Here is a 25707-nt window from a genome sequence, read left to right as displayed (position 1 = left end):
CAAGTTGGACTGAAGGGTCTGTTTCCATGCTGTACTACTCTATGACTTGATGTGCATTCTATTTGTCAAATGGCAGTGTGCCAGATGCATAATGACATACTTAAGGGAGCAGAGTGATTTGGTTGCATGGCTTGTATTGATCCAGCCCACCACCGTCTCACCAGAATTGATCCCTCACTTACCAACAATGTAGGAACTGGTAATAATCTCACTGATCAGACGTCAGATGCTCCCCACCAACCCAACTATACTCCCATTCAGAACTTCCTTCCACTGTATTTGTTTGTCTGTACTACAACAACAACATTACTTTTGTTGGCTGCCACGAAAAGGCTGAGCAGCTCACTAAGGTTTTTACAGGCTCTTTTACTTTTTATCTTGATGAGACATTGACAATTGATTGACGATGATAAAATGGATCGTTGACAATAGAGAATAAGCAATCGTGTCAGAGTGTAATATTTCCGTAACAGGGGAGGTGATGCTCAAGTGGTAGTAGTCCTGGTTAATCCAGAGATGCAGGTAATGTTGTGAGGACCCAGGGGATCAAATCTCATTATAGCAGATCGTGGAGTTTGAATTCAATAATAATCTGGAGCTAAGAGTCTGATGATGACCATGGAGCCATTGCCAATTATTGGAAAAGCCCAGCTAGTTCACTAATGTCCTTCAGGGAAGGACATCCTTACCTAGTCTGGCCTACATTTGACTCCATATCCACAACAATGTAGTTCACTCTGAACTGCCCCCTGGGCAATTATTACTGGCCTTGCCAGTGATGCCCAATCCTCTGAAAGAATATTTTAAAAAGTAACGAAAACAGATAGTGCTGGATAAACACAGCTGGTCTGGCAACATCTGTCGAGAGAAAGCAAAGTTAATATTTCAAATCCAGTGACCCTCAAAGGGTTCTGATTGTTTCAGATTGCCAGCATCTGCAGTTCAGTGTAATATTTCCCTTTCGCTTCACAGAAAACATCATTTCATGAGAGTACTTCCTGAATTGCTCAGCACACTTGTTCAGCAAATCGACCAGCAGCAACTTATCAGGAGTATTTACTCCTCAGCACAACATTCTCTTTGTAATTTCTGAGTTACACTAAGAAAACATGGGAGGAAATTGGCTGCTGTGTTTCTTAAATTAGAACAGTGACCACACGTCAGAAAGTGCTTGGTTCATTGTGCAGTATGTTGCGATGTCCTGCAGCCTTGCAAAGAACTTTTTATTCAGAGAGTCATCAAGTCAGACAGCACGGAAGCAGACCCTTCGGTCCAACCAGTCCATGCTGACCATAATCCCAAACTAAACCAGTTCCACCTGTCCAATCATGGCCCATTTCCCTCCAAGTTGAGAGTGTGTTGCTGGAAAAGCACAGCAGGTTAGGCAGCATCTGAGGAGCAGGAAAATCGATGTTTTGGGCCAAAGCCCTTCATCAGGATTCCTGACCTGCTGTGCTTTTCCAGCAACACATTCTCAACTCTGATCTCCAGCATCTGCAGACCTCACTGTCTCCGTATCCCAACAAACCTTTCCTGTTTATGTACTTATCCACATGTCTTTTAAACACTATAACTTGAATAGAAATGCAACAGGCCATTTAGCCCCACAAGTCCACATTGATCCTCTGAAGAGTATCCCACACAGACCCATTCCCCTACTAGGAGAAAGTGAGGACTGCAGATGCTGGAGATCAGAGTCAAAAGGTGTGGTGCTGGAAAAGCACAGCATGTCAGGCAGCATCTGAGGAGCAGGAGAATCGGCGTTTTGGGCATAAGCTCTTCATCAGGAATGTGGGGGAGGCACATGGCAGGCTGAAAGATAAATGGGAGGGGGTGGGCTGGGGGGAAGGTAGCTGGGAATGCGATAGGTCGATGGACTTGGGGTGGTGATGGTGATAGGTTGGAGAGGAGGGTTGAGCGGATAGGTGGGAAGGAAGATGGACAGGTAGGACATTGCCAAGTTGGAAGGTTGGGTCTGGGATAAGGTGGGGGGAAGGGGAAATGAGGGAAACTGGTGAAATCCACATTGATCCTGTGTGGTTGTAGCGTCCCAAGGCCAGAGATGAGGCATTCTTCCTCCAGACATCGGGTGGCTAGAATCTGGAGGTGGAGGAGGTTCAGGACTTGCATGCCCTTGGAGTAGGAGGGAGAGTTGAAGTGTTCGGCATGGGGCAGTGTGGTTGGTAGATGCATGTGCCCCAAAGATGTTCTCTGAAACATTCCGCAAGTTAGCGCCCTGTGTCCCCACTGTAGAGGATAATGCATTGGGAGCAACGGACACAGTAGAAGACATGTGTGGAAGTACAGGTAAATCTCTGACAGATGTGGAAGGATCCTTTGTGACCTTAATCTACATTTCCCCTGACCAATGCATCTAACCTACACATCCCTGAACACTACGGGCAATTTAGCATGGCCAATTCACCTAAACTGCACATCTTTGGACTGTGGGAGGAAACTGAAGCACCCAGAGAAAACCCATGCATTCACAGGGCGAATGTGCAAACTCCAGACAGACTGTCACCCAAGGGTGGAATCGAACCCAGGTCCTGGTACTGTTAGTCAGCAGTGCTAACCACTGAGCCACTGTGTAACTGTACTTCCACACACGAACCACTCTCTGTTTTAAAAAAATTAACCCTCGTGCCTTTTTTAAATCTTTCTCCCCTCACCTTAAAGATTTGCCCCTTGGTCTTGAAATCCTCCACCCAAAGGAAAAGACACAAACTCCATCAACAAACACATCGACCTGGACCCAATATACCAACCACTACAGCGGACAGCTGAAACTGACAACCGGAAGCGGCAGGGACAGGCCACTATAAATGCCGGAGGAAACACCACAGAAGCGCTTCACAGGAGGCTCCTAAGCACTGAGGATGTCACCTAGACAGGGGACGAAACGTTTGCAACAAAAACTTCCAGCTCGGCGAACAGAACCACAGCAACGAGCACCCGAGCTACAAATCTTCTCACAAACTTTAAAAGACACCTGCCATTCACCTCCGATACTCCAGCGAAAAATGTCCCAACCTGTCCAGCCTCTCTTTATAACTCAAACACTCCATTCCCGACAACATCCTGATAAATATTTTCTGAACCCTCTCCAGTTTAATAATATCCTAGACACAATACTCCAGAAGAGGCCTTTTTTTTAATATGATATTAGACATGCAACTCTTTTCTTAGAGTATCTTTACAGTATCTTTCATACAGTATTATCTACAACTTTGCATCATCAAGTTCCTTCTGATGTAAAAGTAGTTTATGGTAATGAATTGTCTTCTGAAGAAGCCATACCAAACTGGAACTGTTAACTCTACCTCACTCCATGGACCTTGCCAGACCTGAGTCTCTACAGCATTAACTGTGTTTGTGTTTTACTGTGTTGCTTGAGTTTGTAGTGGTGTTCAATATGTACCTTACCTAAAGAGGCTAGCTTGCTCAGTTAGCTGGACAGCTGGTTTCTAACCCCAACAGTGTAGGCTCAATTCTTACACTGGCTGAAGTTACCATGAAGGTGCTATCTTCTCAGCCTCACCCCTTTTCTGAGGTGCAAATAACCCTCAGCTAATTGGAGAGTGCAGTTGTAGTGACTTTACTGGTACATTTCATCCATTTTAACACTTGAGACTGTGGAGCACCTTTTAAAAAATAAACCATTAGTCATCTTTTGTATTTGTGAATATTGTTGCTGCTGTTCTCTGCAGGACACTATTAATCATCATTGAGATAAATTCAGTGATTGGACATATCCACAGGAAATAGACTGGTGGCATTTAATTTCACATTTGGTGGTATTGTATCAACAATGTGCTTTAATCTGGGAACATTTCCGATCTCGCTAAAATAGGTAATGATCAAAATATATTGTGGTTCCGTGTGTCACATTTCAGTTCATTGTGCCAATTAATGCTCTGATAATCAGAGGAACATGGGATTAGAAGTAAATCATTTGACTGTTTGAACCTACTCTGCTGTTCAGTAAGATGATGGGGAAGTGGTGGTATTGTAGAAATACTATTGAACTATTAATCCAGAACACCAGGCAAATTTTCAATAGGTTTGATCCCACTGTAGAAGATTGGAGAATTTCAATTCAATAAAAGCTGGAATATTTGGTGACCATGTAACCGTGTGAAAACAAAATCTGCTTCACTAATGTCCTTCAGGGAAGGGAATCTGCTATCCTTACCTGGCCTGGCCTTCATGTGACTCCAGACCCAAAGCAATCTGGTTGACTCTTAACAGCCCTCTGAAATAGCTTAAAGAGTCAAGCAATTCAATGGCATTAGGGCCAAATGCCAGCCTTGAAAAAAGGAGAAATAGTCCACGTCAGCAAAGGTCATTTGAGTATAAAATCACTGCACTCGGAATTTCGGGGATTGGAAATCAGGGGGTGGGGGGAGGGGGGTGGGGAAGCGGGTCAGATGATGCTCAGATTTACTTACTATGCCAAGATGCACATATTTAGCAGTGGACCACACTAAAATGCTAAGGGGTGGAGTGTTGACAATTGGCTTGCGGTGAATGGATTGTCATGCTATGCATCTTTTGAAAGTGGTTCTTAGATTGCTCACATCTTCATAGTGAAGATTGCTTAACCACCATACGAACTGTATTTGTATGGTGGTTAAGCCCCAATGGAAGTCAAATTCTGGAAAGATGCAACATACAAACATTAGAAACAAGAGCAGAAGTAAACTATTCATCCTTGAGAGCCTGCTGTAACATTCACTAAGGTCATAGCTGATTTGTTTGGATTTTGAATTCCACATTTCTATCTTCCATGATTTCACATGAATCTATCAGCTACTATCCTAAAAAATATTTGTGACACCATTTCCACCACCTTCTAAGTTAAAAGGCACACAACATTGTGTTATAGTCCAACAGGTTAATTTGAAAGTACAAGCTTTCAGAGGTCTGCTCCTTTGTCTGGTGGCTACCAGCTACTAGCTCCCTGACGAAGGAGCAGTGCTCTGAAAGCTTGTACTTCCAAATAAACCTGTTGTACTATAACCTGGTGTGTGATTTTTAACTTTGTCCACCCCAGTCCAACACTGGCTCCTCCACATCCTGGCCACCTTTGAAGGCAGAAAGTTGCAAAGTCACACAGTCTCTGAGAGATAAAAGTTTTCATCTTTGCCTTGAAAAGGTGACCTCTAATTTTAGTGCTTCCTTCTCCAGGACTGTCCCACAAGAGGAATATCCTTTCCATGTACATCTTGTTAAGACCTCCGAGGAGCATATACACTTTAGACTACACTCCTTTGGAAACAAGCCCACTCTATCCAACCAATCCTAATAAAACAACCTACTTGTTATAAGGATCAATCTAAACTATCCATTAGTATATGGCGTACTGGCTTTTATTGGTAGAGGAATTGAGTTCCGGAGTCCTGAGGTCATGATGCAGTTGTATAAGACTCTGGTGCGGCCGCATCTGGAATATTGTGTGCAGTTTTGGTCGCCATACTAAAGGAAGGATGTGGAGGCACTGGAACGGGTGCAGAGGAGGTTTACCAGGATGTTGCCTGGTATGGAAGGAAGATCGTATGAGGAAAGACTGAGACACTTGGGGCTGTTTTCATTAGAGAAAAGATGGTTTAGGGGTGACTTGATTGAGGTGTACAAGATGATTAGGGGTTTAGATAGGGTTGACAGTGTGAACCTTTTCCCGCGTATGGAGTCGGTATTACAAGGGGGCATAGCTTTAAATTAAGGGGGGGTAGATATAGGACTGAAGTTAGGGGTAGGTTCTTCACTCAGCGAGTCGTAAGTTCATGGAATGCCCTGCCAGTAGCAGTGGTGGACTCTCCCTCTTTATGGGCATTTAAGCGGGCATTGGATAGGTATATGGAGGATAGTGGGTTAGTATAGGTTAGGTGGGCTTGGATCGGCGCAACATCAAGGGCCAAAGGGCCTGTACTGCGCTGTATTCTTCTATGTTCTATGTTCTATAATCCAATATTTCACTATTGTGCAGAATCAAAATAACCTATGAGCTTTCCAATCTATTGTCACCTCAATAATTGCTGCCTTGATATCATCATTCACCTTTCACCAATCCGCTGGATCGAATTCATTTCTCAAAACAGTTCCACCAGCTAGACTTTTGGTATTTGTTCTCAATTTCTGTTTCCTTTTGTCAACTTTGCAAAATCAAGTTAAAATTTTCTTTTTATTTAAAGTGCAGAGCCACGAACACTGAGGTGAAAGAAAACCAGCAAAGCTGACATTAGCCTGAGGCATCTGCTGAAGTGTGGATGAATGTCACAAGCAATTGAAGCCGAAATGGGGCCAGTGCTGACTGTGACTGTGACTGTGAGTAACAGACGATGGCTTTAGTTTTTGCAATACTGAGAGGATCTCGCCTCTGTCATTGTGGGCTTATCGACTCGGCTAAACTATTGCCCTCATGTTTAATTTAAACAATTAAAACACTTTCTCTGAGCAACAGCATTTCAGTGGTTCCAGATCTTTGTTGTTGTGAAATTTCCAAAGTTGTTAACGTATTCTGGGCACTATCTTTGAAACTGACAGTGCCTTCTGATTTCCGCACATGCATAGTTACATGTGAATATCCAGAGGCTGCTGTCAGTAATTCCCTGCTCTTCCACAGGGTGCACTTTCTCATTCTTTCCTGGAATGTGAACACAACTGGTAAGCCCAGCAGTTATTATGCTTGAGAAGATGGTGGTGAGCTGCTATCTTGAACCACTGTGGCCCTTACAGAACAGGGACACTCCTAGTGAGGCTCTGCCAGGATTTTGAGGACAATGAAGGAACGGGGATATAGTTCTAAGTCAGGATGGTGTGTGACTTGGAGAGAAAGCTACAAGTAGTTCTGTTTCTGTGCTACCTCTGCCCTTCTCCTTCTGGGTGATAGAGTTTACAGGTTAGGCAAGTTCGATCAAAGAAGGTTTGATAAGCTGCTGCAGTGCATAGCACACACTGCTGCCACTATGTGTCAGTTAAGGGTTGAGTTAACATCAAGGATATTGGATGGAGTGCTGATGTAGCAGATTGTTTCGTTCAAGATGGTGCCAAGTTTTTTGAAGGTCACTGTAACCTTGAGTAAGGTCCCACCAGCTGACAATTGTTATAAGTCCCCTGAGTTGATGGGGAACTTTCCCACTTCAAGATACAATCTTGCTGTTAAAATCCCCCAAAGCATTATGCTTTATTTATAGTGTGCAACTTTGTTTTTCCTTTTCTCATTCATGGGCCAAGGGCATCACTGTTTTGCCTGGAATTTATTGCCCATCCTTAATTATCCAGAGACAAAAACAGAAATTGCTGAAAAAGCTCAGCAGATCTGGCAGCATCTGTGGAGAGAAATCAGAGTTGACCTTTCAGGTTCAGTGACCCTTCCTTAACTACCCCGGGGGCAATTAACAGTCAACCACATTACTGTGGGTCAGGAGTCACATATGGGTCAGACCATGTGAGGACAGGAGATTTCCTTGCCCAGGTCGCATTAGTTACCCAGATAGCTTTTATGACAATTGACAAAGGTTACATCATTATCATTATGCCAGCTTTTTTTCAAAAGTTCCAGATTTGTATTGAATTCAAACTTCACCATCTGCCATTGTGGGATTCCCAAACGCATAATCCCTGAAAAATGAGTATAGTGATATTTATCTCAAGAGGATTGGAATGTAAAAGCAGTGATGTGCCACTGAGATTTTATAAAGTTCTGGTTAGGCCCCATTTGGAATACTGTGTCCAGTTTTGGGCCCCACACCTCAGGAAGGACATACTGGCACTGGAGCGTGTCCAGTGGAGATTTACATGGATGATCCCTGGAATGGTAGGCCTAACACATGATGAATGGCTGAAGATCTGGGATTGTATTCATTAGAGTTTAGAAGATTGAGGGGAGATCTGATAGAAACTTACAAGATAATTCATGGCTTAGAAAGGGTGGACACTGGGAAGTTGTTTCCATTAGGCAGGGACACTAGGATCCATAAGCACAGCCTTAGAATTAAAAAGGGTCAATTTAGAACGGAAATGAGGAGACATTTCTTCAGCCAGAGAGTGGTGGGCCTGTGGAATTCATTGCCATGGAGCACAGTGGAGGCCGGGACATTAAATGTCTTCAAGGCAGAGATTGATAAATTCTTAATCTCACAAGGAATTAAGGAGTACAGGGAGAGTACGGTAAGTGGCGTTGAAATGTCCATCAGCCATGATTGAATGGCAGAGTGGACTCCATGGGCCGAATGGCCTTACTTCCACTCCTATTTCTTAAGATCTTATGATCTTATTATAACTAGGCCACCAATTCCCCAGTAAACTTGGCTTATGAGAGTATGGTAAGTCATAACTCTCACTGAACAATCTCTCTGCCCTGCAAGTCCAAGATGGTAATTATTTCAGATTAATAGGAAAAAAATCCATAATATTTTAAGACAATAACAAATATTTTTTACAGTTTGTACACCTTATGATGTTTCTGCTTCTCATGTGTGTGACCCAGTCTTTTTTTTGATTCCTGTAAAAGCTCTGAAAAGTGAGTAATAGTAAATTTTACTTCCTGGATTACTGAGAATACTGCAATGTGATTGGCTGATTACTCTGCTCGAGGGTATCAGTTTCAATAGAACGCTGGAGACCCTTTAACTAAAATTAATGCCAAAGAAATCACTTTGTGAGTAGTTTTGTCTTAGGTCAGTAGTGAACCTCGTCGCTTTGTCACGACCTGCCAATTTGGATTATTTCTACCCGCTTTCCAGATGTTGGTCTTGTTACTTAGGGAGATTGGGCTGTGATGTTGTTTTCCCTCGGGTTAAACATCACTGTCAGTATAATACAGTCTGAACACTTCCTTTATATGCTCATCAATCCAATATATACCATAGAGTCCATGGAGTCTGTTATTTTTGTTGAGACAGATATCTTAAAGTTTATTAATACTTTGTACACTGATATGACAATGCACACTTACCTGTAGTCTGGTTTCTATACTTATATTATTATTACTTTATCTGCATGACTGACTGGTTGACTAACAGACCAACTGACTAACTGCTTTTAACTGGCTGACTGCTTACCTGAATGATTGATTGATTAACGAAAAGTAAGATCGAGGCATCTTTTGTAGAGTGTCAAGTGTTCTGATGCCATCTAGCTGTCTTAAAGATATAGTGCCTTTCTGAGGCCTGTGCAATATTCTAATAGACTGAAGGAATGGCTGGAAATATCTGGAGATAACAGTTACCACCAAAGCAGCTCTGATTAAGGTGATTTTGAGAAATGTGCAAACTGTCTATCACTTGTGAGTAATGGAGAGACGGACTGTAAGAAGGATTGAGAAGATGAAGGTACTTTGAAGAAAGAAACTATTTTCACCCTTAAACCTGGCTGAATCTTGGGAAGATCTGATTTTCACCCCAATACACGAGCACTGTTTCTTTCATTGCAACAGAACTACTTTCAGAAAGTACTTAATGAACAGCACAACATTTGCTGACATGCTAACGATGTGAAAGATGGCACGGTGACTCAGTGGTTAGCACTGCTGCCTCACAGCACCAGCGTCCCAAGTTCGATTTCAGCCTCAGGTGACACTCTGTGTGGAGTTTGCACATTCTTCCCGTGTCTGCGTGGGTTTCCTCCGGGTGTTCCGGTTTCCTCCCACAATCCAAAGATATGCAGGGCAGGTGAATTGGCCATGCTAAATTGTCCATCGTATTAGGTGCATTAGTCAGAGGGAAATGGGTCTAGGCGGGTTACTCTTCAGAGGGTTGGTATGGACTGGTTGGGCCGAAGGGCCTGTTTCCACACTGTAGGGAATTTAATCTAAAGTCCCCTTCTCTTTAGAGCAGGAGCAACAGAATAATGGTCAGAACAGGGATCCATGGCTGTTTCTTTGATTTGCCATCCATGATATAACGTCATGGAGCACCCATCCACTAGAATCTTGTGCCAGCTCAATCTCACCATAGACTCATTGAGTCATACTGCATGGAAACAGACCCTTCAGTCTGATCAGTCCATGTCAACCATAATCCCAAACCAAACTAGACTGCGCTTGGCCATAAATATCCCTGACCACTGTAACTAATTTCTTCAGTCAGAATTGCATTCGATAACTGGGACACTGATTACAATAAGAACTTACATTTATACAGCACCTTTAATGGAATGAAACAACCCGAGGCTCTTTGTGGGAGCATTGTGAAACAAAGTAAAAGAAAGACGCGTCTTTTTATAAGCTGAACATGGTTGTGAAGGTGGAAACTGCAAAGGTCTAGTGTAGCTTTTGCCATTTCAATATTTAGCTCCATTCACCTTCTTGTTACACAAGCCAAGAACCCCCTCCTTAGCAATCAGGAAGCTAGTCATCTCAGCTGTATGCAGGCTGGTCAGTTCCCTCACACACAGAAGGCTGTGTGGCCTCTAAAAATGTAGAAATGATGCACCCCCTCCAACATTGCGACCAAATGTTAAAACAAGCTGGAGAGACGCTGTGTCTCCATCGGTTAATTCACAGAAAACCTATATTTTACACAGTGAGAATGGCCAGTAACAAACCTGAGGACCCAAAGGCCATTTTTTTGTGTCGAATCCACAAATAGATTTCCTTGATATATGTGCTGAAATCATGGCTTCGGGGCCTTGTGTGCGGCAATGAGAAAGTGATAGCCTTTCACTGAGGTAGTATATTTATCTCTTCTGTCAGCCTAATGCACTTTATTATTCTTTGCTGTTGCTGTAGGAGAGGTGTAACACAATACTGATATGAAAACATTTTGCCAGTCCTCAGGGATGAGCTCCAATTTAAAATGTAGCTTAAGGAGGCAAATGGTGACTGGAGTGGTAAAAGACTGACCCTATTTCTGATTTCTTTCATTCTCGAGGAATACAGCTGGCTGTCAAATTTTACCTTCTCTCTTTTATATACAAAAATAAAAAGAGCATTCATTTGATGTAAATGATGTGTTTGCTGATGAAAATGGGAAGCTAGAACTCATTTCTTTTTGGCACTTATTCCACTGAGGAAATCTCAGCTTTCACCTTGTGACCCTGTCAGCTTTTCAGTTTCCAAGGGATTTAATATATAAGGGCAAAGGGGAAGAAAGATTTTCATGTCTCCCTTGGAGAATTTGCAGGAACTTTGGGTGACCCAAAGAAAGGTTTCAAGATGAGGCAGGCTCTGCAGAAATTGTTGACCACAGCAAAATGTTGAGATTCAGGCTTAAAAAGAAAAAAGAATTCTGAATAAGGACGGCAGTGAAACCATCACCAGATAGCAGGACATGAGAAGGTTGGAGCTTGTAAAGGAAATGGAGACTTTAACTATTCATCTCTTCTTCCTCAACATCACCTCCCACATGCTGTCCACGTTTCATTAATTTCCTGAGTATTTAAAAATCAATCAACTGCTGACCCATGTTCCTGATGAAGAGCTTATGCCCGAAACATCGACTCTCCTACCCCCCAGGTGCTGCCTGACCGGCTGTGCTTTTCCAGCACCACACTTTTTTACTCTGATCTCCAGCATCTGCAGTCCTCACTTTCTCCTGCTGAGCTGAATATATCAATTAAAAAGCTTCCAGAAGAAATCCATGGGTATTATAAAATCAACACAATTATTGAAAATTAGCTGGAAAGGGAAGGAGCTGATAGAAAATGGGAGGCTCTGATGTCGTGGTAACGTCCTTCGGTTTGGAATCCATGTTCTGGTAACATGGGATCAAGTCCCATCATAGCTGATGGTGCAATTTGAATTCAATAAAAAATCTGGAATCAAAACCTAGTTTAATAGCAACAACTGTCATAAAAACCCATCTAGGTCACTAGAGCCCTTTCGAGCAGGAATTCTGACGCCCAACATGCGTACGTGTGACTCCAGACCCACAGCAATGTGGGTGATTTTTAACTGCCTTCTGCAATGACCTGTCAGTTCAAGGGCATGGCCAACACAATGATGCCCCCATCCAATGAATTAGAAACAGTGTCTGCTTCAAAGGTAAGACACGGAGGTCAATCATGGACAGGTTTGCTGTCTAAAGATCCAAAGTTCAAAAGAGATTCTACATTGTGAGTTTGGATGAAATGGTAGCCTTCCCTTTCCACCATTAATTATTTCTCCAATTGCCTAGATTGCATTGAAGAATTTCAGATTGGCCTTCCCAGTTCAAGAGTGTTGGAGGGAGCTGTGTAATTTCTCCTGATAGTTGCTCCTGGTAACTTTTAATATTTACTACCTCTACCAGTATTTGGTACTAGATAATCAGGTTAATCAGGTAATTGAAAGATAATCTTAATTTGCTTTTGTTTTGACCTGATCCCATCTCATGACTAATGGTGAAAGATACAGCAGCATAGAGTACCTACAGAAGGGGCACTGTCCTTTGATAACAAGAAGGTTTACTGCACAATAGCAACAAAGAGAACTTCATTTAATCAGACATAATGACTAGGATCTGCCAGCGTTGTTAGTGATAAATCTACTCCCTCTGCAAACAAGAGCAGAACTCCTGTCTCCTCCCCAGACTGTGTAGAATGGGTGGAGCCAATGGAACATGAATTTTAACCACTTCAGAACTGTAATCTTATACAATTGGAGATTGAATTCAACTTTACACACGTCAACACCTTCAAGAAAGGAGGAAGAGAGGCAAAGGGAGGCTGAAGGGCAATTCTGGAGAGCAGTTAGCATTTTCTCTCAAATGTAACCCATAAATCTGCCAGCAGTGGAATGAAAAAAGGACAATTCAGTCTGTAGTCCTGCCTACACGGTTTGACATGTACGTGATGGAGTTCTACACCTGAGGCTTTTAAAGAAGAGTTGCAAATTGGCTCGGCAACAGAAAGCAGAAGGCGATGATAAATGAAGACAGCTCTACCAAGGGAGAGCTGACTGGCACAGATCTTCAGTGAGCTATTTCAGGCTCTAGATGGACTTCCAGTAATATGCATCATACAAACCTGCACAGTATAATGTTACAAAATTAGTTGATAATGCCAAGTGGTGTGGTTTGGTGCCCAATCGAGAAGATTGATCACATTGAAATTGAAGGAGCAAATTAATTTGAGGAGTTCTGAAGAATTGTAATGTAGGTAATCATGAAATAGCAGAATGGAAGGGGAGTGTGTGTGTTTGTCTGTGTGTATCTGTTTGTGTGAGTGTGTGTCTGTGTATGTTTGTACCACTGTGTGTCTGTGTGTTTGTCTGTATGTGTGTGTCTGTTTGTACAAGTGTGTGTGTCCACGTGTGTGTGTCCATGTGTGTGTGTGTATGTGTCAGTATGTCTGTGTGTGTGTGTGTGTGTGTGTGTGTGTGTATAATCTGTTTGTGGGTGTGTGTGTGCGCGCGATTCAACCCATTCGCCAAACAGGAAGATGTTTGTAACAAAGTTGACTCAAATATAAGGATGCATTCTGAGTGTTTGCTCATACTTTTATGTCATTGATGGGACTGCTGTAAAATACATCTGGAAGTGAGTTTTGAAAAGATTTATAGCTCAGGTTGAGTTTTGGTTGTAGGTTTGCTCACTGAGCTAGAAGGTTCATTTCCACATGTTTCGTTACCCTACTAGGTAACATCTTCAGTGGGCTTCAGGCGAAGCAATGCAGAAAATTCCTGCTTTCTATTTATATGTTTGGTTTGCTTTGGATTGGTGATGTCATTTCCTGTGGTGATGTTATTTCCTGTGATGAAGTCACTTCCTGTTCCTTTTCTCAGGGGGTGGTAAATGGGGTCTAACTCCATGTGTTTGTTGATAGAGTTCTGGTTGGAATGCCATGCTTCTAGGAATTCTCGTGTGTGTCTCTGTTTGGCTTGTCCAAGGATGGATGTATTGTCCCAGTCGAAGTGGTGTCCTTCCTCATCCGTATGCGAGGATACTAGTGAGAGAGGGTCATGTCTTTTTGTGGCTAGTTGGCGTTCATGTATCCTGGTGGCGAGTTTTCTGCCTGTTTGTTCAACGTAGTGTTTGTTACAGTACTTACAAGGTAAAAAAACACACAAAAGGACAGTAGTTAGTGGTACACCCTCTCCCACTCTGCCAAGGACATGCAAGTCCTGGAACTCCTTGACCACCAAATCTAAGCCACCTGATACCTGGAGGAAGAATGCCTCATCGTCTGCTTTGGGACCCTCCAAACACAGGGCATCAACATCAACTTCACCAGTTTCCTCATCTTCCCTCGCCTTAAATCATTCCAGATCCAACTCTCCAACTCAGCGCTGCCCTCTTAACTTGTCCTACCTGTCCATGTTCCTTCCCACCTATCCACTCCACCCTCTCTCCAACCTATCACTATCACTCTCCACCTGCATATACCAATCGCCCTCCCAGCTACCTCACCTCCACTCTCATCCCCACCCTCCTATTTATCTCTTAGCCCTTAACTCTCCCTCCCCTATCATTCCTGATTAAAGACTTATGCCTGAAACGTTGACTCTCCTGCTCCTCGGATGCCACACATCTCGACTCTGATCTCCAGCTTCTGCAGTCCTCACTTTCTCAAACCTGCTTTGTGTACCCTCTTTTGCAGCTCGACACTTCTGCAGTGAAGTCAAATTTTCACATTGTTTCCAACAATGCGCAGGCTTGGTCATCCAATTAGAATAAATGTACATAAATGCACAGATGATGTTCCAAGAACCATTTCCCTAATTCCATGCTTTTCTGTTTCTTTAACTATCTCCTTGGGTAATACCGAGTAAGGCCACAATTAGTGATGGTGAGTCTGTGCAGAGGTGTTTATCATTCTCATGTGGTCAGCTGTTGTTTCTGCATTTCCCTTTTTATTTTTATAATGCTCTGACTGAAATGAAAGGCTGTTGTAGTCTTAGAAGTTCAATTGAAACTGCATTGCAATGTCACTTTCTCACAGTGATTTAACAGAAATAGAAACATGATTTTTTTTCTTGTGCTATGATGTTCCATCATCTAGGTGTTATACTTGGAGGAAGTGTCACAGGAAGCAATCAAGTTATGATAAATAACTTCTCGACTGGAGTTGCCTGGCTACTCTGGTACATTGATAAGCCAAGTGAACTGTAGCAAGTCTTGGATTGAAGACATTTGTCACACCTTATCACTGCCCATGACACATCCCATCATTGTAGGCTTGAAGATATGATTTTAAAAGAACTTAGTCCCTGCGATGTCAGTCAAGTACCCACAGTTCCCAGGTTATGATTTTAATTCTTTTTAAAGTCACCTCTTTAAATATAAACCATATTCTAGAATCAAGAAAATTAATGGCCAACTGAGCGCAGAGTGGAGCGGATTAGAACAGAAGGAACGATGGATATTCACTAAGAGGAGATTCACTAAGAGTGAAGGTATGTTGCAGTGTCACAATCACAGAATTGCTATCATGCAGAAAGAGGCCATTTGGCCCATCGTGTCTGTGCCAGCTCTATGACTGAATGCCAATTTCTTGCCTTGTCAGTTTGTCTCAGGCGGCTAGCTGCTTTGCAATGCAGACTGATGCCAACAGCGTGGGTTCAATTCCCACGCCAGCTGCGATTACCGTGAAGGATTCTCCTCCTCAGTCTGTTCTTGGGTTAAACCACCAGCAATTGTCTTTCTGTCTCTCTAATGGGATGTCTTATGGTCCAGTAAGACCGCGGTGACTTATTCCCTGGACATGATTCCGATCCAAATAATCATCCAGTGCCTCCATTGAACCTGCCTCCCCCACATTTCACAACAGTGCATTCCAAACCCAAACCTACTCACCATGTGAAAAATATTTTCCTCACTTCATCCTTGCTTCTTTTGCACGCCACTTAAAATCTATGCAATTTTTTTTGTTTTCTTTTATGCGCAGAAAATAAGTATGAGTTCAAATCCCACCTCAGCCTCTGTGGGACTTAAATTCAGTTTATGAAATTGACCTGGAATGGAAAGCTGGTGTTTACACCAGTGGCTCGAAAGCTGCTGATTTGACACAATAACCCACCCGAGCCGGGGCCTCTTCTATTACTTTCTCTGTTTTCTTTTCCTTATCGTAATTTTTCTCTTCCTTCTTTCCTACGGGGAAGGAGTGAGTGTGGGTCCAGCATGGGATCCGGCGGTATTGGTCAAGGCTGGTCAAGCAGTGAAGAGATGGCGCTGGTGGGTGGTGACTCTGACGATGGGAGGGGTCCCGCGAGGTATCAGCGGGGTGAAACTTTGACGCAGTGAGGACTGCAGATGCTGGGAAGTTAGAGTCGATAGATGTGAAGCTGGAAGAGCACAGCAGGTCGGACAGTATCCAAGGAGCAGGAATGTCAACGTTTGGGGCCGACACCCTTCCTCAGGAGTGGGGAGGGGAGGGAAGTAAATAGAGGGAAGGGGTGGGGTGGGGCTGGAGGAAGAGTGGTGGGATGGCGATAAGTGGATGCAGGTAAGGGGGTGAAACTTTGAGCTGGAGCAGTGGATAAAGAAGAGAGATGGACTTTCGGATATTTGTTTCATTTATAATTGGCGCCGGAACGCGGCAACTGTTGTACCTTTTCACTCTATTTTCCATGAAAGACAAGTGACAATAAATCATTCAAATTCATTTAATCCGAGTAACAGAAGTCCATTCACGATGGAAATCTGCCACCCTGATGCAATCGGGCTGAAATGTGACTCCAAGCCCAATGCTTTAGCAATCAGTTGTATTTAGTGCCCACATCCTATGAGCACATTTTAAAAAATATAGTGTTTTGCTCCAAAATCCCAACTCTATGTTTACATTCTAACTTATAATGTGCAAGAGTGAGTGAAACCACTGGCCAGCAATATTAAGCCTGTGTGTAAATTCCTCTTAAGATACCTTGCTAACAGCAGACTTGATAGCTAAGAAGAATGTCCAGTTATTCACTCATTAATGTTTAAGTCAACTTGCAGCAGTTAGCATTAATACCAACCCATTCCTTCTGAAGGGAACTGAAGAATTTTAGACAAATGCATGAACCAACGCCCTATGAGAAAAAGTGTCATTTTGAACTAGCTATTTCTGGTAACCATTGACAATATCACTTCAGTATTAATGTTAGTTTTCAGGCTAAGAATCTGTGGTGTACATCTATATTCTGAGCATAACATGACCAGCCGAAAAGTGACATTCTCACCAGTTCCACTTAAATGAGACAAAAGTGAAAATGTTGTGTGTTGGAAGTCAGGTAGCACCTGTGGAAAGAGAAAGAGAGTCAATGTTTGGTATTGATGACCAATTTATGAGGTCTAGCATTAAAAATGGTTAAAACAATCTCAGTTTGCCTAGCTACCATCAGTTCTGAGGAAGGGTCATTGAACCCGAAATGGTAACTCTGATTTCTCTCCACAAATGCTGCCAGACCTACTGAGCCTTTCCAGCAATTTCTGGTTTTGTTTCAAAATCTGTCCTCCTTACTCTTTCGTAGCCCTGCATCATGCTCGTATTTTATGTCAAGAGTGTGGAGCTGGAAAAGCACAGCAGGTCAGGCAGCATCCGAGGAGCAGGAAAAACGAGGTTTTGGGTGAAAGCTCTTCACCAGGGCTCCCTGATTGGACCAGTTTAACAGCCAATCAGGAACTCATATTCTATGATATTCACCTGGCTGACCTCATTACAATCACTCAAGTCCCTTCACTCTGAGGCTGTGCTATCAAGTCCTAGTCTCTCCTATTAATGGAAATGGCTTTCCCATGTCCACTCTATCCAGGCCTCTCAGTATCCTGTAATTCTGTAATAACTGAGTATCTTAAGGAGAGAGAAGAAAATAATTGGTGAGGAGCGTCAGAACAATTGACAAGATCAACGAACAAGATGCAAAATAGGAGTGAACATTAATCAAATAGCAGCAAACTCATCCATCAGGCAAATATGTACAATAACAGTGAATTACTTTTGCCTCTTGTTGTATCTTCAACAGCCATGTATGGGAATGGATTCCTCTCCTGCCTCCTCTACACATAAGCAATGCCCACCTCTCTCACATAGAGGCTGCCAAGCTTCAGAAGTTGCTGGCTAGCCTCCCATTGGCCCTGCAGACTCAAGAGTTGCCAATCTGAAGTTGGAGTTGAGGGCAGAGACAGCCAATCAGGGAGTTGCCTCTACCAACCTGGCTCCAGGGGTGTGCACTCAAGGACCCCGTACAATCCGGTACATTGAAATCTCAGGAAAATCCAGCCCAATATTTCAAGTCTCTTCTCCCATCTGAGGCGTCTGATCTTTAGCATCTAATCCTTAGTTTCTTTGTTCTTTCCATAGGAAGACCATCCAAATTTGCATGCAGAGCTGTAGAACATAGAACATAGAACATAGAACAATACAGCACAGAACAGGCCCTTCGGCCCACGATGTTGTGCCAAACATTTGTCCTAGCTTAAGCACCTATCCATGTACCTATCCAATTGCCGCTTAAAGGTCACCAATGATTCTGACTCTGCCACTCCCACAGGCAGTGCATTTCATGCCCCCACCATTCTCTGGGTAAAGAACCTACCCCTGACATCCCCCCTACACCTTCCACCCTTCATCTTAAATTTATGTCCCCTTGTAACACTCTGTTGTACCCGGGGAAAAAGTCTCTGACTGTCTACTCTATCTATTCCCCTGATCATCTTATAAACCTCTATCAAGTCACCCCTCATCCGTCACCGTTCCAATGAGAAAAGGCCTAGCACTCTCAACCTATCCTAGTACGACCTATTCTCCATTCCAGGCAACATCCTGGTAAATCTCCTCTGCACCCTCTCCAAAGCTTCCACATCTTTCCTAAAGTGAGGCGACCAGAACTGCACACAGTACTCCAAGTGTGGCCTTACCAAGGTCCTGTACAGCTGCAACATCACCTCACGACTCTTGAATTCAATCCCTTTTCTAATGAACGCTAATACGCCATAGGCCTTCTTACAAGCTCTATCCACCTGAGTGGCAACTTTCAAAGAGTTATGAACATAGACCCCAAGATCCCTCTGCTCCTCCACCTTATTAAGAACTCTACCGTTAACCCTGTATTCCACATTCTTATTTGTCCTTCCAAAATGGACAACCTCACACTTGACAGGGTTGAACTCCATCTGCCACTCCTCAGCCCAGCTCTGCATCATATCTAAGTCCCTTTGCAGCCGACAACAGCCCTCCTCACTATCCACAACTCCACCAATCTTCGTATCATCTGCAAATTTACTGACCCACCCTTCGACTTCCTCTTCCAAGTCATTAATAAAAATTACTAACAGCAGAGGACCCAGAACTGATCCCTGCGGAACTCCACTTGTAACTGGGCTCCAGGCTGAATATTTACCATCTACCACCACTCTCTGACTTCGACCAGTTAGCCAGTTCTCTATCCAACTGGCCAAATTTCCCACTTTCCCATGCCTCCTGACTTTCCGTATAAGCCTACCACGGGGAACCTTATCAAATGCCTTACTAAAATTCATGTATACTACATCCACTGCTCTACCCTCATCCACATGCTTGGTCACCTCCTCAAAGAATTCAATAAGACTTGTAAGGCAAGACCTACCCTTCACAAATCCGTGCTGGCTGTCCCTAATCAAGCAGTGTCTTTCCAGATACTCATAAATCCTATCCCTCAGTACCCTTTCCATTACTTTGCCTACCACCGAAGTAAGACTAACTGGCCTGTAATTCCCGGGGTTATCCCTATTCCCTTTTTTGAACAGGGACACAACATTCGCCACTCTCCAGTCCCTGGTACCACCCCCATTAACAGTGAAGACGAAAAGATCATTGCCAATGGCTCTGCAATTTCCTCTCTTGCTTCCCACATAATCCTAGGATATATCCCGTCAGGCCCGGGGGACTTGTCTATCCTCAAGTTTTTCAAAATGCCCAACACATCTTCCTTCCTAACAAGTATCTCCTCTAGCTTACCAGTCGATTTCATATTCTCCTCTTCAACAATACAGTCCCTCTCATTTGTAAATACTGAAGAAAAGTACTCATTCAAGACCTCTCCTATCTCTTCTGACTCAATACACAGTCTCACTACTGTCCTTGATCGGACCTACCCTCGTTCTCGTCATTCTCATGTTTCTCACATACGCATAAAAGGCCTTGGGGTTATCCTTGATCCTACCTGCCAAACATTTTTCATGCCCTCTCTTAGCTCTCCTAATCCCTTTATTCAGCTCCCTCCTGGCTATCCTGTATCCCTCCAACGCTCTGTCTGAACCTTGTTTCCTCAACCTTATGTAAGCCTCCTTCTTCCTCTTTACAAGACATTCAACCTCCCTCGTCAACCAAGGTTCCCTCACACGACCAACTCTTTCCTGCCTGACAGGTACATACATATCAAGGACACGTCGTATCTGTTCCTTGAAAAAGTTCCACATTTCAACGACATCCTTCCCTGACAGCCTATGCTCCCAACTTATGCTCCTCAGATCCTGTCTTGCAGCATCGTATTTACCCTTCCCCCAATTGTAAAACCTGCCCTGTTGCACGCACCTATCTCTCTCCATAACCAAGGTGAAAGTCACAGAATTGTGGTCACCATCACCAAAATGCTCACCCACTAACAAGCCCATCACTTGTCCCGGTTCGTTACCAAGCACTAAATCCAATATGGCCTCCCCTCTGGTTGGATAATCTACATACTGAGTTAGAAAAGCTTCCTGGACACACTGCACAAACAGTGCCCCGTCCAATTTACTTGATCTAAAGAGCTTCCAATCAATATTTGGGAAGTTGAAATCGCCCATGACTACCACCCTGTGGCTTCTGCACCTTTCCAAAATCTGTTTCCCAATCTGTTTCTCCACATCTCTGCTGCTATTGGGGGGCCTATAGTAAACACCCAACAAGGTGACTGCTCCTTTCCTATTTCTGACTTCAGCCCATACTACCTCCAAAGGCAGATCCCCCTCGAACTGCCTTTCTGCAGCCGTTATACCATTTCTAATTAGCAACGCCACCGCCCCCTCCTTTTTTACCACCCTCCCTAATCTTACTGAAACATCTGTAACCAGGAACCTCCAACAACCATTCCTGTCCCTCTTCTATCCACGTTTCCGTGATGGCCATAACATCGTAGTCCCAAGTACCGATCCACACCTTAAGTTCACCCACCTTATTTCTGATACTCCTTGCGTTGAAGTATACACACTTGAACCCATCTCTGTGTCCACAAGTATTCCCTGTCAGTGCTACCTTCTCCACAGCCTCCCTACATTCTTGGACATCCTGAAAAACAGCTAACCTACTTGCTGGACTACAAGTCCGGATCCCATCCCCCTGCCAAATTAGTTTAAACCCCCCCCCCGAAGAGTGCTAGCAAACCTACCTCCCAGGATATTGGTGCCCTTCTGGTTCAGGTGCAACCCGTCCTGCTTGTACAGGTCCCACCTTTCCCAGAATGCAGTCCAATTATCCAAATACCTGTAGTTACAGCCAAATTGCCAATATGGAACAGGGAACCACAGAAATGATGGCCGCCATTGATTGTTACTTTGGTCCCTTTAGCATGCAAACCAGCCTCGTAGGCAATCCACTGGAGATAACTAATCGCTATCGAGGCGCTAACTACCTTCCAACAGCATCCTCAATTGGACGGCCAAATACATAACGTCTGGAATTCCCCTCCTTAAATCGCCCTAGGTTTGCAGTTCCCCCTTTCTCTTGATTTAAAACTTTCTTCAAAACCTAGCTCTTTAACCAGGCTTTTGTTTGCTGATATCTTCTTATGTAATTTCATGCTAATATGTGTCCGTTAGTGCTCCTGTGAAGCCTTTTAGGATGTTTAGTGATGAGAAGGATGCTGTATTAATGGTCTTTGGAACAATTGGGCATGGTGTTAGCTACTCTACTGGACACAGCAAGCTTCTCTGAGGAGAGTTTACAGGCTTTCTATGCGTGAGGTGGACCTCAGTTACCCCCCTTATACACAGTGTATGTGTTGTGTACCTTGTAAGTGGGTCCCTCACCATGTTAGACAGCTCCACAAGTTGTGTCCTCCACCACACCACACCGGTTGGTTGAGTGTGCTATACATTACAATTGATCTGATTTATAGTTTTACACAGTGTTGGTGAAATTGGAATCTGACCTGCCAAATTGTGGCAGACTTGGAGATGGTTGTCATCATCCTGGGAACAGGTTGTCGCGCTGAAAGAGTTTTCAATTAGAATTGTCCTACCCAGAGGGTCTTGGTGTTACCACTGAAGGTCAAAATGACTTTTTAAAAATACATTACAGTATCGGTACTTTAAACAGCAAAATCAATATTGCATGTTGCTGTTGTACGAATCAATAAACAGTGCAGCCCTTTAACTGGCTGCTGGTGCAATTCGATTTTGGCAAAAGATGAAATAAATAAGCTGGAAAAGAGCGATGGCCAGTCATGCAGACTCTGTTGATGGTGGTCAGCATGCTATAGTTGGTCTTGTCATGGACTTAAGGAGATCAGAGTACCTCCTCTTCTTCCTGGTGTCCTGGCAAATATTTATTTCTCAGTCATTCAGCATAGTAGCTCAATGGTTAGCACTGCTGCCTCACAGTGCCAGGGACCCGTGTTCGATTCCACCCTTGGGTGACTGTCTGTGTGGAGTTTGCACATTTTCCCTGTGTCTGTGTGGGTTTCTACCCACAGTCCAAAGATGTGCAGGTTAGGTGAACTGGCCATGCTAAATGTCCAGGGATGTGTAGGGTTGGTGGGTTAGAAATAGGCAATGCAGGGTATAGGGACAGGGTAGGGGGCTGGGTTTGGGTGGGATGCTCTTTGGAGGGTCGCTGTGGACTCAATGGGTCGAGTGGCCTGTGTCCATACTGTAGGGAGTCTACGGTTATAACAGATCATTATTAGTGGGATCTTGCTGTCTGGAAATTACCTGCCAACCATCCTGCATCAGAATCGTGGCTGCATCTCAAAATATTTAATTGGCGCTTTGGAACATCCTGAATCAGGACAGGGTCTGTATGACTACGTGGCCATCTTTCCATATTATTATCTTCCTTACTACAATCATCAAACTAATAGATATATCACAAAAATGATTTGACGACGTTTATGTTTCACATAGGCATCTTTCCAATCCTCTTCAGCTCACCTCACAAGCATAGCTTTCTCTTCTTTATATTCTCATGTAATTAACCAGAACCCCTTTAATGCAACTATACCATTTACTTCAACCCCTCCCGATGGTAAGAAATTCCACATTCTCACCATCTGCTGAGTAAACACAGGTTCTCTTAAATTCCTAAGGAGAAGCAGGAAGAGGATGGGAGATTGGGAAGAAGGAGAGATAAGCAGAAAGATGGGGAGAAGGTCTTGGGAGAGAATTGAAATGTGTGGTGTTGGAGATGGTTTGGGAAGGAGCTGTTCGATGCTGAAAAGCAACCCTATAATTCCTACAGAATGGGAAGAGGCCATTCAGCCCATTGTGACTGCACCAAACTTTCAAAGAGCATCTCACCCAGCTCCATCACCACCCCATCCCTGCAGTTCCCATGGTTAACCCATCTAGCCTGCACATCCTTGGATACTTTTCTGTGGCCAATCCACCTAACCTGCACATCTTTAGGCTGTAGGTGGAAACCAGACAAGGGGAGAATGTGCAATCTCCATGCAGGCAGTCACCCAAGGCTAGAATTGAACCCAGGTCCCTGGCACTGTGAGGTAACGGTGCTAACCACTCAGCCACCATTGCCACCTGTGACTTCCAAGTCCAAATAGCTACTGTTGATCAGTGAATCTTCCTGATGAAGGGCTTTTGCCTGAAACATCGATTTTCCTGCTCCTTGGATGCTGCCTGACCTGCTGGGCGTTTCCAGCACCACACTCTTGACAGTGAAGCTCTCAGGTGAGTTGGTCACAGATGGTCAGGGAAGTGGTTTATTAGTCAGTACAAGGGTTGGCACCTGATGCCAGACCGTGCTCTGAGAAACAGGCAGTGAATCACGAAGGAGAAACCAATATGGCGGCAATGGTCAAGTGGATGAGTGGCATTGATTTTGAAGCTGGTCAGGTTCATGTCCCTGCAGAGTGACAGTAGGAAAGATTCCGACCTTATTAAAGGGGGTGAAATTGGGCTGAATCTATCCAGTTAGATCTAGCCCATGGTCTGAGAGCCTGCCACAACAAATGGAGTCTGGGGTAAAGGGGGCTATTTTCACACAATGAAGGTGAGAAGGGGTGAGGAGGATTGGAGAGCAGACCGACTCACACTTAAATAGCATCAACGCACATCCCCAAAGTACTGTCCAGCATTGGAATGTTTTTAAAGGTGGGATTAGGTGCAGCTAACCCTATGCACAGCAAGATCTCACCAACAGCAGTGTGATGTTAAAGGATAAATATTGTCTGAGACGCCAACATCATCCTCTCTTCTGCTAGAAAATGGTGTGTCTGAGCACTACAAAAGTTATAGAGTCACAGAGATGTACAGCACGGAAACAGACCCTTCAGTCCAACTCGTCCATGCCAACCAGACATCCAAAATTAATCTAGTCCCATTTGCCAGGACTTGGCCCATTCCCCTCTAAACCCTTCCTCTTCATATACCCATCTAGATGCCTTTTAAATGTTGTAAATTTGTGATAATCTGCTCTTGTGAGTTAAAATCTCTTCAGTGGGACCTTTTTACTGAGAGCCACAGGTGTAAGCCACAATCTATCCTGGAGGGCTAAATTCCCTTTTTAAGTTAAGACATTTAAATTATGGCATTCACCTCCATTACTGGTCAAACCAATATGGCTGCTGCCTCACCCATCACAGCTCAGACAAATGTAACCTACTCTACAGTGTTACCTCATGGACAGAACTTGCAATGACACCTTGAGGCCTTACCTTAAATGCAGCAGTCAGTTGGGCCTGAATTTTCATGCAGAAGGCGAGTCTCCCTGTCTCAGCAAAAATGAGTTGATTAATTCATTGTTAATTAGAGGCGTGAGTTTGGAACTCCTGCCTCACCTTCTCCTCTTCAGTCTGGCTCCTACCATTTTCCTAGCAGGGGGAGGGGGGTGGAGGGAGGTGGACAAGGGGTGGAATCCATTGTCAGGTTCTAATTTTCCCATTTGCGCTTCACGGGAACAACTGCACTCGTTGACCTGCAGTGGCTCCAATCAGATCTGATCTTCTGTCACGGAGTGTCAAAACCATGACCTGTGGCCTTCAGATGCAGTGGGCGAAGATCTAAAGAGAGTACTGTTCTTTGGCCAGGAAATGCACCTTGTTGACCGTGGTCCTGAAACACCTTTGGGAGAGGTCAGGTGCTCTTCTGGAAAGGTCAAGTGCATGATACGATTTGTAAAACTAAATATAAATGTTCATAAAATGTTAATCAACTCATTGAAACTGTCAGATTCATCAGAGATGACAAGAAAGCTGCCAAGTCATTGAAATCCCCCTTTTAAATGTTTGGAAAAAAGCTGTCTGCAGGGTATTCTTTGTTAAAGGACTAATTCATTGGGTCTATGGACTTGGGTTCTTGGGTTATCATTACAGGATGAGCGCTGCATGGTTGCTTTCACAATCTTTCATTTTCACAATTGGATATCTATTGGTTCTGAGTGATATGATCCTAACCGATGCTATTATTGGATAAGTCGAATCTCAGACTGAAATCTTGCTTGATAAATCAAATTTAATTTTGTTTTTATTTGATGAGGTTTTTTTTAAGAAAACACAAATTCACTGCATCAGATTTGCTTTTAACAACAAAATATAAGTTAAATTATGCAAAAGAAATTCTGGTCTCCTCCTATAGGAAGGATGTTATGAAACTTGAAATGGTTCAGAAAAGATCT

The 25707-nt window shown here is 43.7% G+C and overlaps 1 protein-coding gene across 2 annotated transcripts in view; it reads left to right on the top strand.

Annotated features, from left to right (window-relative positions):
• wscd2 (WSC domain sialate O sulfotransferase 2) overlaps nucleotides 1-25707 on the top strand; it is a 561027-nt gene that overhangs the window by 136797 nt on the left and 398523 nt on the right. The window contains exon 2 of one of the 2 annotated variants that reach the window (XM_043715457.2): nucleotides 6195-6327. The exons of the other annotated variant lie outside the window; for it this stretch is intronic. The gene's annotated coding sequence lies outside the window, so the exon portion shown is untranslated. The remainder of the gene's footprint in view (nucleotides 1-6194; nucleotides 6328-25707) is intronic. 2 annotated transcript variants of the gene reach the window in all.

Source organism: Chiloscyllium plagiosum, unplaced genomic scaffold (assembly GCF_037043375.1).
Source record: "Chiloscyllium plagiosum isolate Xiang-an unplaced genomic scaffold, Cpla_swu_hap1 HiC_scaffold_24, whole genome shotgun sequence".
Classification (NCBI taxonomy): Eukaryota; Metazoa; Chordata; class Chondrichthyes; order Orectolobiformes; family Hemiscylliidae; genus Chiloscyllium; species Chiloscyllium plagiosum.
The sequence above is the reverse complement of the archived record's forward strand: the minus strand, read 5'-3'. Positions and strand labels throughout refer to the sequence as shown.